Raw genomic sequence first — 15,588 nt, forward strand, 5'->3', positions numbered from 1 at the left:
AGGTATGCAGTAGTTTTTATACCCGTAAACCAGGACTGAGTCTGCCATCTGAAATCAGTCAGAACAACTCTCTAGTTTACAAAGCCATACTCTAATACACTATTCTGTTCTGAAAGTATTTCATTTTTTTCAGTTTGTACACTCTTCAGATCATCGTTCACAATGCAAGGCTGTAGCATGTAAATATAAGCTATAACTTAACTGAGCAATGTTAACTGAAATAACTGAGCAAAATTGCGTAATTATTCTTTCTGGAAATGTATATTACTCAAACGACTATGATTTCTAAGTGCCATTTTTATTATGAGGTCATAAACCTAGTTGTATATGCAGGAATAAAAAATCTAAAGGATCCTAGAGGGACAAGTTGCAGTTGAAAAGATACAATACTTTGAATTTCCCAGGATTTTTTAATTTCAGTTTGAAACTATACTTTGTGATAATACCTCTTTTTACATTGGCACTGCAGCTTGTATAACTGTGGAGACATATTAAAAACTAACAGTGGGCATTGGTGTCAGCCAAAATTTAAATATATTCTGACAGTGGCACTGTTGTCCCTTCAATAAAGCAGTTGAAAGAATCTAAACGAATGCAAGCTGCCAAACATGAAGGGCTATTGTAGTCATCAAATGTCTTCCCGCTCCCCCTTCCCCCCGTACAGGGAACAATGAATAAAATAGTCTGAAAGATTATTTCCAAACATGCAATTAATCATAAATCCAGCTTGATCTGGATGGATAAAGCAGTAGTTTATCAATCTGGTTAGCTAGTTCTTTGAAAGGATTTTGCAGAACTCATTAGTTCAGGAATATTAAGACAGGTGCCTCTTTTTTTATGACACAATAATATGATTCCCAAATGGATAAGCTAGAAGGTCAAAGGCAAAATAATTTATCCCCAGGAGTGGTATGGATTACTGTTAAGAACATTCTGAAATCCTGTCCTATCATTCATGTATTTCAAAGCATTCCTAAAAGTAATGACCTAATTTTAAAGACAGTAAATCAGAAATAACCAAATCACTTCAGTTTGTCTTTTAGAAAGATGGGTAGTCTTAATTTAAGGTCTTCAGTACTTTTGAGTCTCCTTTACATATCTACACAGTAATTCAAAAAAGTTAAATACTTTTTCTGTTCTGTTTCCCCCCTCCCCTTCAATTAAGTGGGAATTCATTTGTGCAAGAGGCCTTTTTAAGAACCAAGAGAGTCTACAGACTGAAAGTGAGCTACCTCTGTTGAATGCATTGTAATGAATCAGCTTCCATTCTTCTTTGGATGGAAATAGTTTCACTGAAATATGTGTCTTTGGCTCTGTCTTGGCAGAATGCAGAGAAGTAGTTCCTCCTAGGTGGCAGGGCTAGTTTTTGAAAGTGGAGGTTGACATTGACTCCCTTGACATTCTGATTGCTGCCCTACTGACATATCTGAATCCATAGGCTGTTATAGCTTTGTTTCAGTATGTCGCCCTCAGATTTTAAATTAGTCGTTAGTTAATCCTGAGGCATTAGGTACTTGCTATGTAAAAGTGAAGCAATAAGGCTGAAAATTGATTAAAGAATTAGATCAACTAACACCCAAATTATTTTAATATGTTTGGAGTTCTCAGGGCAATATACATATTAACCTTGGGCCAAGACATAGCCATCCTACAAGTGAACGTATCTCATACTGCATATTGTCATGGCAAAATTTTATTGCAAAGGGGCTTCCAACCATCAGTGTTTCTACTGGGTGGAATAGCCAAAGTACTCTTTTTTCTCTATAAAATTAAGATTGTGCAATTTAAAATGATAAACAGACAATTTGTTCAGCTTTTTTTTGTTTTTAAGAGCAGGTTCAGATTTAACAGTGAAGCTTGTAACATAGATAGCTTTGTATAGTGCTTATAATGAACACCATGCTATGGACATCAGAGGTCTTCTAGAAATCAATAATTATTGATGAGAAAAGAAGTCATTATTTTCATTGTAATTATTAGGAGACTCATGCTGGTTTGCTTTGGTTCTGACCTTGATTGTTCATGCACTGAAATAAAAATTGCAGCTAATTCCTTTTTCCAGAAATGTTCATTTCTTGATCAGCATCAGAGAGTGCAGGTAAGGGAGGACCACCATGCAAAACATTGTTATTTCTATTTCTTGGGAAGTGTAAGTTTATCCTCTTGGGGCAACAAAACGCCACATCATTAGCTTAGGGTAATGCTTTTAAAAAATGGTTCTGTCCTTAAAATGTCTTCAGAAAGGTTTTGCTTTGCTTTATTCTTGAAGATGTGAGGGCAGTTAGACATAGAGAGGACCTCATCTGATTGCAGGTGCTGTGGAGGGCAGAAAGAAGAAAGCTCTTTGATGCTCCTTGATCCTCAGCCAGCTCACCCTAGGAGAAATCAGAGCTGATGTTATGCAGCCCTGATTTGTGGAGCTGGGAAAAGATTGCTTAGATCCTTCAGCAGCAGAGACCCCACACTACTCTGACCCTATCATCTGGAAAGCCTTTTGCTGTAAATATACTTCCCCTCTGTTTGTCACTGAGGAAAGTTTGAGTGTTGCCAGAGCAACAGGTGGCACAACATCACTATGTCATCTTCTGTACTTCTGGTGAACTAGCTAAATAAAAGTGTTTATAAAGAGAGCTCAAGAGAGCCCTTCAACTGATTGGTTTAATCAGGTGTGGAGATTAAAAGTAGGTGTAGGGCTGCCTATCACACTGACAGTGCAATTCTCTAGGTCAATGGATTTCTGTCTCTTTACAGGACTGTCTGTCAATGGGTATGTGTACAAAGAAGTCCACAGTGGTTTGTTTATCTACCGATTCAGAACAGATGCTCAAATAGCACAACTTTCATGAAGGAAGAATTGATAAAGAGTGCAGCTGGGGTGTGGATGGTACAAGAAACTCCATCCATCGTTTTCCAAAAGGCGCAATGAATGGCTTAATTGTTGCTACTAACAATTGTTGGCCATTTTATTTGCTATAGACAAAGCATGATCCCACTAAGAGCTAACTTGGAGAAATACAGTGACAGGGGAGTCTCTTTTTTCCATTCACTGAGGTTAATTCACTGAACAGATTCCACTGGCTCTGTCTGGACAGAGACCTTCCACTATTGCTCACATGCAAAGCCCACTTCTTGACCATCATAAGGTCTTGAGCTGGCTAACATAGCTGTAAATAGGGAAGGAACAGCTCTGACAGTGAGGAAATAGTGTTAGTACAACATGGAATAAAAAGAGCAGTATTTCATGTTGGGATAATTTTGTAGGCAATATGTAAAGACACTGTCTTCTGAGAGCTGCCCATGGGAATACTTAATCCTCATACCAGAGAGTTTCCTCAGTGCCTTGTGAATTTAAACTGTCCTCTTCTGTTGAGCTGGGTTTGATGTGTCTTGTTTAGTATCTTCCTCTGCTGCAAGGTTTATACTTAAGGCCATCTCTGGTGCAACACTTCATGTAAGTTTGACTGCCGTACTGATATCTCTAGAGGACTTTACAGAGTATTTGATATTCTTTTATTTATTGGAACAAAATATCTATCTGAATGGGGTTTCTGTTTTTATTTCTTTACATGTTATCAGTTTTCTCTTTGTAATTGTTGATTAAGGCTTGCTACATAGGAGAGGAGAAATCAGTTTTATGAATGGAGAAGAAAGGACTTTTCACAGAAGAAATGTGTATATTTTTTGGTCTCACCTAATCTCTTCTAGAGGTTTGTTCCATTCTCTTTGACCAAAAGTTTTGTGCCCAAATCCAAGTGTGTTTTATTCTTATAAATTGTGGATGTTATCGTGCTTTGTAGCTGGAAAAGAAAAACAGTTGGAATTGGACCCATTACCTGTTTTTACAATAAGGATACAAGTCTTTAACTGGCATCAAAAGCTAGCATCCCAAAGCAGGCTTTCTTCAAATATTAGTACCCTTGCAGCAAAGAAGACAAATGGTACCCTGGGCTGCATTAGGAGAGGTATTGCTGGCAGGTTGAGGGAGGTGATCCTTCCCCTCTACTCAGGACTGGTGAGGCCACACCTGGAATGTTGTGTCCAATTCTGGGCTCCCCAGTATATGAGAGAGATGGACATACTGGAGAGTCCAGCAAAGGGCCATGAAGATGATGAAGGGATGGTACCTTCTCTCCTATGAGGAAGGGCTGAGCGAGCTGGCACTGCTCAGCTTGGAGAATAGGAGACTTGGGGAGGACTCATCAACAAATACCTGATGGGAGGGTGTAAAGAGAATGGAGCCAGGCTCTTTTCAGTAGTGCCCAGTGACAGGGCAAGAGACAATGGGCACAAACTGAAACACAGGAGGTGCTGTCTGAACATCAGGTAATAGTTTTTCTCTGTGAGAGTGACTGACCACTGGCAGAGTTTGCCCAGAGACGTTGTAGACATTCAAATGTTGGAGACATTCAAAACCTGACTGGACATGTTCCTGGGCAACCTGCTCTAGGTGGTCCTCGTTGAGCAAGGGGGTTGGACCAGATGACCTCCAGAGGATCCTTCCCCCCTGAGCCACTCTGTGGTTTTGTGATTCTGTAATTCTGTTAATGAGTGTCAAATAGAGGAAACATAAATAGCTACAAATGTACTCATATCAATACATCCTCAGAATAACAAAAATAGAGTATCAGTGGTATGCTACACAAACACTAAGAAAGAACAGAAAGAAAGCTGCCTATATCACATCAAAAAAATCATCTCCCAAATGACTATGCATCAGGACATAGTGAAGTTAGTGTACATATTCATGTGATTTTAAAAAAGACATTCTCTGGAATAAGAAATTATTATTATTATTATCTCCCTATTCTTTAGTGTTCAGTCTCCTACTGTAAAGAAGAGAATTGTAATGGTTCTCAAATAAAGGCACCAGAATTTTTATCATGCAAAGCAATCTGATTTTCCTTAGTTTTGTTCTCAGAAATAACTCAATGATTTTGGCTGATTTTTTTTAACAAGGCAAACTACTAGCATGAAAAACCCAGCCACTAAAGACTGTTAATCTATTAACTGCTGAAAGCAGGGTCGCTTAACAGAGAAATATGAAATTACCATGCTTACAGATGATACTATCAAAATGCACTAAAAATGCACAATTGACAACAAAATGCTGCTTTGGGCAGACATCATGGCATTCGGTACCTCCATGTAGCTAGGAGGTTCCTAAGTATAGCTGTAACAAGATTTCCTGAAAAAATCTGAATCATAATTCATTCTGTTGAGGAATGGTATTAAATATCACTGTGGATTCTTCCCCTCCTAAAATGTGGTATTGGAACTTGCTGTAGAGGCTGAGATTACTGTGGATGAGGAAGGAAGTAAAAGGCAAAAACCTTGGTCCATACCTCTTCAGTTTCATTTTTTGAAATGCTACTGGGAAAATGTAGCTTTTTCTCTCATTCAAAAGTTAAACAGATTTTTGAATCTGCAGAATATTTCCTTTACAGAGTGCCTCTGTCCTGTTATTCTGAACTGTGCACATTACCACTCTTGAATCCTGTGGAATATCAAGAGGTTCACATGTGTTTTGTTTTAGGCATCATCATATCTAGGGATGCCGGTGGGACTGACTGCAAGATAAGCTTCCTTCTGGCTGACTTGTAATTTTTGCTGTTTTAACCTGTCCTTAAAATGACCAAGAAAAATAGCTTTAAAATAACTGCATTAATCCAAGCAATTGCTTAATTTTAGCAATTATATTGCAATTATCATTGCCTCCTTCTGTGAGGTCTCTTTCAGCTTGAGCTTGAGTTAGAAAGCAACCAAGAGCAAACAACAATCCTTACAAAGCAAGAAGCCTCCTTGAAATGTGCCACGTTGCTGATCTTGACAAGCACACAGAAAAGCACAAGCTAATGCACAGAAATTTTCAAGGCCTGCTGTTCATCCGGACGCTGGGTACTATGCAGTATTGCCTCACAACAGATTTTGTTCCTTGCATGCAAATAGAATCACAGTGTGCAAGCCATAATTTAATCCATGTCGTAGACGGGGTCAACACAAAGGCCCTGGTAGAGCACTGGGCTGCACTCAGGCAGCTGTGACTGTTTTAACAGAAATCAGGGAGTCTTTGCTCAAGGAATGAGGCAGCATGTTCATTACTTTTAGAGCAATAAGACAACTGAATGCTGAAAGAAGTGGGGTTTTTTTCAATGGCTGTTAAAAAAATGAAACAAAAAGCAGACTGTGATGGAACTGATTTCATATTACTATAAAAACATTGTAGTGATGCTGGATCTGGGTAATAGAGATTTTTATTTTATTTCAGTCTGCATATCTTCAGAAAACCTTTACTAATTTAGACAGCATTAGTATTGCTTTTGCATATACATATTTATTTATTTATTCATTTACTTGAGGTAGAATGTACAATATCCCCAAACTTCTTTGCTGGCTAGGTAATATTTCAAAAGACTATAAGTTCCTTTCCCTCAGTGAACATTTGCAAGAAATCTATCTAGACATTTTTGTTTGCAAATAAAAAGATATAATTCAGTTGATTTTAGACTCACATTGAATAAAAACTAAATGCCATGTTTAATTCGTAGTGAAGTCCTTTGTACTTCCATATTAATTACAAGTATGTTGTTATGTGGATTTTTCCACATAACTGACAGTTGCTATATAAACATACAATCTCATACAAATACTTTCTTATGGAGAATTTGGTTTAAATATGTGCAGAACTCATATCAAAATATATATTTCTGAAGCATTTTAGCATTCCATGAATTCCATTTCTTTTGAAATCAGTGAGAGCATACTGAACATAACTCCATTCTTTCAGTATGCATTAGTTTAGTAGGTTTGCTTGAATTTTATAGACCACACAGAAATTTGTGATAGCATCGGTGTTTTCACTCTGCAGTGAACCATTTGTCTATAGACTTGTTTGTTTTTCTTGCCTTTAATAAGGACCTTTGTATGCTCAGTCTGCTGATATTGTCTGTTATCCATTTTTACCTAGGTTCTTACATGTGTGATTCACTGAAGAATTACTCTGGGATTATATTGACCCCCAGTTCAGTTTTCTTAGGCTGCTATAAAATGGCATGACATAATTAAATCCAGACATGGGGGTGGTTTGGTTCTGATTACATGACAGCTTTAGCCATATGCTACTTGGATCAGGGGACTTTTATATTTTAATTGGGTTCTCCTGCATGGCTAAATTTTGTAATGTCTTTTGATATTAAATTCTTTCCCTCTCCTACTGTTCAGAATACCTGTATAACAGAGCTTTGCTTGAGTACGAGCGTGGCCCTATTTTTTATAGGGGAATGGGTAATCACCAGGAACCTGACTTGAGAACACCTGGAATTCATCAAAATTCCCTCTTACTAGCCTGTTATATGTGGATACTGAAAACTTGGACTGTTGTGTTTGCTTGTGACCTTCTATAAGTACATGTCACCATCTTTTAAAAGCATTTATTTGTTCAAGTGAATGATTCTGAACTTTGTGCCTCTGCAGTTCTGTTTCAAGCATTTAAATTATTTAAGTGTTTCCGCATGCTAGACTAGCACACTTTCTCTAGGCTTGCTGTGTAGAAAGGGGGTATAGAAGTAAACTGTGTATAGCATTTTCTTGGTATCCCCCTCACTCTGATTCAGCAAGTAGGCAGGCGACATAAAATGCATGGATAGTCTCATTCAAGGAGAGGTAAACTGCTGATCTACATTGGGAGTGGGGAGGGACAAGTCACATCTGCACTGTGAGGCGCAGACCACTTTGGCCATTATTCAGGGTAAGTGTGTGTGTGTGTGTGAAGGGAGTTAATTCCTTTTAGTTCCTGGATAAATCCATGGCTGACCTCATTGATGTGACAGTGAAATCAGCGGGAGTTCTCATATGCTTAAAAGGAAGGCATGTATTGAAGTGCTTTCTTTGAACCAAGGTCACCGCATTGCTAATCTGAGCATTTTTCCTGTGATGAGCAAATACCTCCTGGTCTCTGAGCATCCTTTACTCTTCTCGATGCAGAAGTTTGGTTTTATGCCAAAGAAGCAAGTGGGATATTTACTGCTGAGTTCAAGATGAATAGTGTTTATAAATGGGAGCAGGACCCACTGCTGTCTTGAAGGCAGTCTTCTAATTAATCATATCTATTTGTTGTACGACAGCAAGGTCTTCACAAAAGAGTTCTTTTGAATATCTCCCTTGAGTTCTTCTGTGTGAGCAGGGGCATCTCAGCCCACAGAGAAGTGTGAGGAACTGGGGAAGCTATTTCTTTTTCCTTGTGAACAAGCCCACATTGCAAAGGCCATACCTAATAAAGGAGATGGTGTGGTTTTTCATACTAGTTTGTCTGTTCCAAAGATACTGCTGGAAATGTTTATACTGTTACCTAGAAAAGCATTCCTTGGAGACAAGTTGTCTAGTAATTTGAAATCAGGGTGGATGTGTGTGCTGCTGGTGTCAATGGCTCTTTTTGGTAGTACCTGACACTGAATGTAGGTCTGCTCCAAAGCCAAAACATTTGTCCTTCTGAAATATTTTTGTGAACTCTAATCACAGCTAAGGGGTGTTTCAGCACTGTTTGAAAAATCCCACTAGAAGTGCATGAACCAGTGAATTCCACTGAACAACAGTGGAATTTAAATGTTGTGTCTAGGTTCATTCACAGAATTTAATAGAGAAATGCCCGTAGTGGAGTGTAGCAGGGCTCAAAGTAGCTTATAGCCAGCTTGGGTATGGAAGCCCAGTTATGGCAGCATGGTGTCCAAGGCAGGCTAATTTGCTTTGCTTCTTGACTGAGTTCTCTAGTACTTCAGCAGCACAAATACTGGGCAGCTATTTTAGAGCTAGCTTTGATATTTCTTGCTACCTTGCTGTCACAGTCCAGTGTAGACAAACCTTGAGGCTCAAAAACTCTCAGACTACCAGACTGCCCGGTGGGATGGGAAATTGAGACCCTTAGTCTGTAAGTGAGGTGGAGCACACCTAAATGGCAAATGAAAGGCATGTGCAAACAGTGGTTTGTGCTTGAAAGGCCCCCTCCCAGCTCTGTGGTAATTAGGGCCTGTGAACCCCCTCTTATAAGGACATAGGGCTCAAAGAAATTAGATAGAAAACTTGCAGAGGTGGAATTTAAGCTTGTAGGTTTACTGTGCTCTACAGCCCCAAAGTTAATCTTTACCCATGATGCATGTATTTTAGGAGGCGCCTCTCCTTTTTTTAGTGTATTTGTTTTATGTTTGGAATGAGTGACCTTAGAGGTGGCAGGAAATTTTAAACAAAACTTATCCTGCCAAAGTAGTTATCCTGTTTATTGGCTTTCAAAGGATGTATTTCTCAAATCAATAATGAAAGTAGTAACAGTTCTTAGATACAAAATGTGTTCAGTAAGAGCTTCAAAACACTGTAAATGTACCCATACAGTACTTCTGTGAAATAGGTAAGACATAATATTACCACTTTACAGACGGGTATAAAAGATGAAATCACTAGTCCAGATCTGACTAGAACACCAGTGATAGTCAGCTAGGATAGAAATAGTATGACAACTGTTGATGTACATCAGCTATATAAGTCTTGTTTCTTTGCACACAGCTTCTAATGCTGTAATGTTTGTATTTTTGGTTACAGTTATAATTTTACAATAGGCTGCTACTTTTCCACTCCTGTGAAGTAGAGGGGCAAGTCTCTGTGTGCAGTGTGGCATTATTTACACTATTAAGTTCCAGGCAGGTATCTCTGTTTCATCTGATCCTTGGTGTGGCATTACTGATGAGCTCGGAGGAGGCATGACAAGCCTTGAAGAGAGGCAGATTCTGGATAGGGAGATGACAGATTAGGGGGAGATCCCAGCAAGCGTTCAGCAGTGCAGGAAGGAGTAGTGGTAAGCCTGACCTTTCTGTTTAGAGAGCCATGAAGAGTGATCTGCTGACAGCAGTTGTTCACTAAGCCATTTGGAGCACAGGGATATTTCCTGTAGTCAGATGTGGCCTCCAGGGGTTAGACACATCCCCAGAGTCTTTTCTGGCATTTGCTAGACCCCATGAGGCACCATCAAAGGGTTAAATAGTTCCACAGTGTGTTGCTAGCTCTCTAATTAGGAAATGGTCCAAGAGCTCAAAGTTCAAAATGCAGATGGTCTGAGCTGGGACTAAGCCCAAGTTCCCATTGATTGCAGCCTCATATGTTAGAGTGCTGCATCTGCACATGATCTCTTCCCCTTGCCATTTCTGCTATTTGTTTTCCTTTTTAAAAGAAAAATTAAACAATTCATCTACAGAGTTTCACTTCTTTTGTCACTATCCAAAGTCTTTCATTGCTTGAGCTTGTGTGCTTTCTGGGAATAACTTGTGACCCACTTTATAATTGAAACCAGGCCAGTAAAACATGACAAAAATCTTCTCACTCCATTCTGCAGCATCTCTGGCTACTGATGGAGAAGCAGGAGAGGTCTCCTCCCAGCGGAGGCATAGATATCAACTGGTCAGGCTGAGTCTCAGGGGGCCTGAGGTTCCTTGTTGGCCCCCAAAGGAGAAGCAGAGGACAGGCAAAATGTCATCCAACTAGGACTGTGTTTGGAGAAGAAAGGGCAGAGTGAGGCTAGGCTAAGGCCACAAAAAGGGAAAGGAAAAAAACAGTTTTACGAAGCAAACAATACATGGTAGAAGCCAGATGCATGGATGGTAATATGGCAGGGGACAGAGTCAAAATGTTACCCCATGGAGCCTGCAACCTAGGGAGTGGGCGAAGTTAAGTTCTGGTGATTCATGACCCAAATACTTTCTGTTTTCAGATGCAGAAAATGTAAACGTTTCCCTTTTTTGCTCCTATCCAATTATTTTCCTAGGAAATCAAATTATTACTATGTTTTCAGAAACTGGCTTTTAATTAAAATAAAGCCTCACCTTCCTTTGGAAAATACATTTCAATAAAACATTTTAGGGCTTGCTGGAAATCAGACAAGGGGTTACAGGAGCTTTTAGGACTTGTGTTTGAGTGGCATGGTTTTGGGGCTCATAGTTTTCAGTCTCACCCCAGAATGGATGGTAGCTTCTGGGGATGACAGCCAGCTTTCTGCTTATGAAAAAGAAGGTGGTGATTCTGGTCTCCACCTCTTTCTCTCTCCTGCTTCCAGCCACATGTGTTTACTGCTTCCCTCCACCGGCTCTTGCGCTGTTTAACATGGCAAGGAGATGAGTCAGATCATTAACCTGTCTGAAAAACATATCGAGCAAGACAGATTTGGTCTGTGAGCTTTCACACCATTCCTTGAACATGTGTAAGGGAGGGGGCAGGCTGGTGCAGCTGGGAATGGTGATGAAGAGAGGGGGCAGGATGACCTTTTTGGTATAAGTAAGCGGTTAAATCAGCTTGGCCTTCTCACTTAGCTGGTGCCTGGGTTGGTACCATTAGCAGTGATGGTAACAATTTTCCTGCATCATACAAGGCTTAAGGGCAAAGAGGCAGCTGCATCCTTGGCATAATTCTACAAGTGGAGTCACAGGACTTGTACCCAGGGTGTCTTTGTCTAAAGTGTGCCTTTTCAACATAGTCCACTAAATCAGCTTGTTCTTGCTCTCTCTTTTGTTTCTTTATTTGTGGCTGCACTGAATTAGCATCTTAAATAAATTGCCATGGGAATCAGAGATGCAATAGCTAGCTTGCTTTGTCTTGTGCATCTACAAACAGTCTTTTCATAGCAGTCTTTTCACAATCTCATGTACAGTGTTTGGGCACTTGATCCATAACCATCAAGGGCTTTTGATGCCTATCCTGTTCTGTAAAATGTCTAACAGTGTAAGGTGTGTAACATATCATATATGGCTGATAGAAAATTTCTAGCACATATAATTTATATATGCAGATGAAGCATCTCTCTTTCTGGATTGACTTGTTGCCTATTTATTGCTCCTCACTCTCATTCTGATACATTATTTCTAGATTTTGTGACGTGGATTGTAGAAAGGAAAGAAGAACAGATAACTTGATTTGATGAAGCAGGACATTCTCTGCATAGAGGTAAAAAAAGAGAGCTTTGTAGGAAGAGAGAAGGCTGAAAAGGCAGGCCTTGTGATGAAGAGAGCTGTGGGAGCGGATCAATAAGAAAGGAGAAACTCTGAAAAGGCCTTGAAGCTCAGGACAAGAAAGCATGGCTTTCATGGGGATGTAGGCAATGTGGCTGGGGTGTGGAACAAAAAATGTCCTCAGTTGCTGAATTTTCTGTGGAGAAGTGTAGGGCATTGGGAATGAGATCCAGGGTCAGTAATCAAAATAATTAAAAGTAATCAAATACTATGATCACCAGGTGGATCTGAGCAGAGATTTACATGTTAAAAATACTAGAAGAAGAGAGCTCTCGTAAAATAATTTTGTTAATGTGGATAACACAGGGTTAACTAAGCAGGAAATCTGGATAAAAGTATAGGCAGTGTAGGTTATATACTTGGGGTGGCAGCTGATGGAGCTGTGCAATTGCACCAGAATCTCAGATATCATTGGAAGAACTTGCCTAGTATGTCTCACTGTGAAGAAAAACTTGCAAACGTGACCCCAGCACATTGCGATGCAGCAATATGTGCCAGAACTCATGCACAGCCTGTCAGCAGAAGCCTGAGAGCTGCGATATGCCTGCCCATCTGAACGAGGTGCTAACTTCAGCATCTGCTTCTGCAGGGGGCTCAGCTCCTTTACCAAAGCAGAGCACAAGGGAAATGACTTGTGCCAAGACTATAGAGTAATGAATATAGTGTGATTGGACTGCTTTAATTTGACCCCAGGAAAGGACCTTAAAATTAGGAGCTGTCAAGGCATTTAATACGGTATGCCTAAAACACAGAGTAAAATATGGGACCAGAGAAAAGCAGAAAGCTGAAATATAGAAATGCATGCTTATAGATCATTGACATAAAAGTAAAGGAACCTGCACAAGCAAGTGGTAAAAGCTGGATGGAATATAACAAGAAGTAGGGTGCCTTGGGAGTGTGAGAGAGGAAGAGGTAGATGCTGAGAGAAGAATTAATCAGAAAGGTCAGAGAAAAAACAGTGAAAGCCAAAAAGATGGCATGGTTTTTAAGGAGGATTTTAATTATTTCCAGAGCAGAAAAGAGCTCAAAGATGCTGAGGCTGAAGCACAAAGCATGATATTTATGCAGGGAGTTATTATAAGAGACTTGATGAGACTGATTTCGGTGGCAGACAGGTCTCACAGCCAAACTAGAGGCATAAGAAAGTAGGACAAAGCTGGGATGAAATGGGATCAGCAGCTGTAAGCAGGGTATTCAATTAACTAGGAACAATTCAATTCAAACAACAAAAGAGAGAGGAACTTGGGGAGACAGGTGGGATCATAGATGGCTGAGGCAAGATCAGAAGGAGCTTAAATTTCAGGGAGTATTCACTCCATGCAATACCTCTTCTGTCTCATTGTTAAGGTCACTAAACTGACAGAGAAGTATGTGCTTCTGTGCTACATTACCTTTCCTTGAAATGACAGCAGGGGACAGACACAGGGGCACGGTGTGGTGCTGAAGAGAGGGGAGATTCAACACCTCCACTTTTGACAGCAGTTAAGTTGCTAAATCAGCTTGGTTGTCTCACAGAACCATACCCTAAGGTGCCTGTGTTGTGACCGTGCTCTTTTGGGGAGATCAGGACCAAAAGAACAAGCAGTTAAGATGGAGGTGAAGAGAAGCAATCATAGGAGGATCAATGAAGGTTGGGGCGTCAGGTCAGGAAGGTCAGGGTAAGACATTTATGACAGAGAAGTAAAAAACCCCAGTGTCAGCAAACAAAGTGTGTTAGGAAGGATAAGAATAAGAAAAAGGGTGAAGAAAAGAAAAATCAGAGACTTTGCAAGTGAAACTTCTTTACAATGAATATGGGCTAAACTTAATTCACAGTTTTTTTGTTTGTTTGATTGACCTAAAAGGAACAATGCATTGGGGATACCTGTGGGCGTTATAAAAGCGTTTGTATGAATACACAGTAAATATGTACTTTTCCTGAAGTGACTTACTGATATTTTTCCTTCCGCCTTAAGTATTTTACTGCCTAGCAGTAAACCGTCAAGCACTAGCCCTTCCTAGTCAGTCCCTCTTGTTCCCCTACTTAAGAATGAAACACAATATCTTGAACACCCAGAATGCGAAGAAGCTAATCATTGGCTCGCATTGTGGCTGGCAGGGCAGGCCCGCCTCTTTGGCTTGTGCTGACAAGCTGTTTATGTTTATGCAAGGCCACCCTTTAACTCAGCCGCCTGATGGCCATAATGGGACCAACTGTCTGAATGCTGCAGGGAGCTAAATCTTCTGATCAGAGGCACAGTGAATTTCAGTCTCTGATAATCCTGCGTGGACTCTATGGAACACTAGTAAGTAGCCTTCTGTCTCATTGTGGTTTTTCTCATAAGACTAAGGGCATGTTTTAGCAAGGCAGGTAGGCGCTGTCATTCAGAGAGGCAGCTGTTAAAGTATTTTCCTCTGTCTGAACTAAAAGAGCAGCTACTTTGTATGCAGTGTCATGACTATAAGGACTACACTATTTCAATATCAAATGAGACCTTCCTGGGAGGCAAGAGGGAAGAAGTTAATAGGGACACAACCCATTTAAACTTGCCAGCTTATTTTTTTATATGACTTTAATTAATCTGCATCTAGTTCTCATTTTTAGCTGCATTTCCAGTATCTGATCATCCTGTTGTGTTTCAAACAGCAGCAGTTTTTGCAAGGTCGTAAGTACTGTTGTTCAGAAAAGTGTGAAAGGGCTAGAAATGGGATACTATAAAATGAATGCTCCCAAAAATGCTGATAGGTGCTGTCATATTCTAAGATATATACCTAGCAGTAGAAAAAGCAAAATCATGTTCAGAGATTTCAGTCCTCTTTGCTGGCTGCTATTAGGAAGTGTTCACAGCTCCACAGAGCAAAAGACTGCAGAGATGGAACGAGCTTGACTTTTTGTGTCTTTAAAAGAGTATGTCCTATCTAATGTTCAGAATTTTAAATGAAATATTCCATGTTTGGACAGTATTCTTCAACTTAATCCTGCATTGCAAATACTCATGGACTTTTCAGACTCTCTTTTACCCTTTACTCCAGCAAAGACAATCTTAATGTCCCCGTTAGAGCTGGACACCATTCAGAATCTCGGAACTAGTCTGCCCCTGAAGTTTTGGCAAGTCTGTGTCTAGATTTCATGTGGTAGCTGAGGAGCTTATCTACAGATCTCATTTTATGAATGAAGAAAATAAAGATATGACAGATTAAGTGACTTTGCCATGGCCATAGAGCAAAGTAAGTGTCAGCACGCAACACAATATTATTTCTTTTTCTTCCTTTCGTTTATTTTACAAAATCCTATTGGACAATGTGAATAGTAATTTCTAGGGATGACTGTGTGCACCTCACAGGGTTCAGGTTGGCTAAGAGAAATACCTTATGATTTGGCTGCTTATCCAAACTGCTCTGAGCTCAAAACTGGGTGGGAAGCCTCAAGCAGAGTAGGCTGTAGCAATATTTTTAGTTCTTCCTTCTTTTGTCATGGCTGGAAATGTCCCATATGGCACTATGACACCACTTCAATATTGCCAGGATGGTCCTTTCTACAGGGTACTTTTTCAGCTCTCTCCTGAACCAG

The 15,588-nt window shown here is 40.0% G+C and overlaps 1 protein-coding gene across 6 annotated transcripts in view; it reads left to right on the forward strand.

Moving 5' to 3' along the window:
* The window catches only part of TRIM2 (tripartite motif containing 2), a 118,441-nt gene that overhangs the window by 29,823 nt on the left and 73,030 nt on the right, over positions 1 to 15,588 (forward strand). The window contains exon 1 of one of the 6 annotated variants that reach the window (XM_069785414.1): positions 14,167 to 14,323. The exons of 4 other annotated variants lie outside the window; for them this stretch is intronic. The gene's annotated coding sequence lies outside the window, so the exon portion shown is untranslated. Of the gene's footprint in view, positions 1 to 14,166; positions 14,324 to 15,588 lie in introns of those variants that run through there. One more of the 6 variants, XM_069785476.1, reaches the window with a different exon arrangement.

Source organism: Haliaeetus albicilla, chromosome 1 (assembly GCF_947461875.1).
Source record: "Haliaeetus albicilla chromosome 1, bHalAlb1.1, whole genome shotgun sequence".
NCBI classification, from domain to species: Eukaryota; Metazoa; Chordata; class Aves; order Accipitriformes; family Accipitridae; genus Haliaeetus; species Haliaeetus albicilla.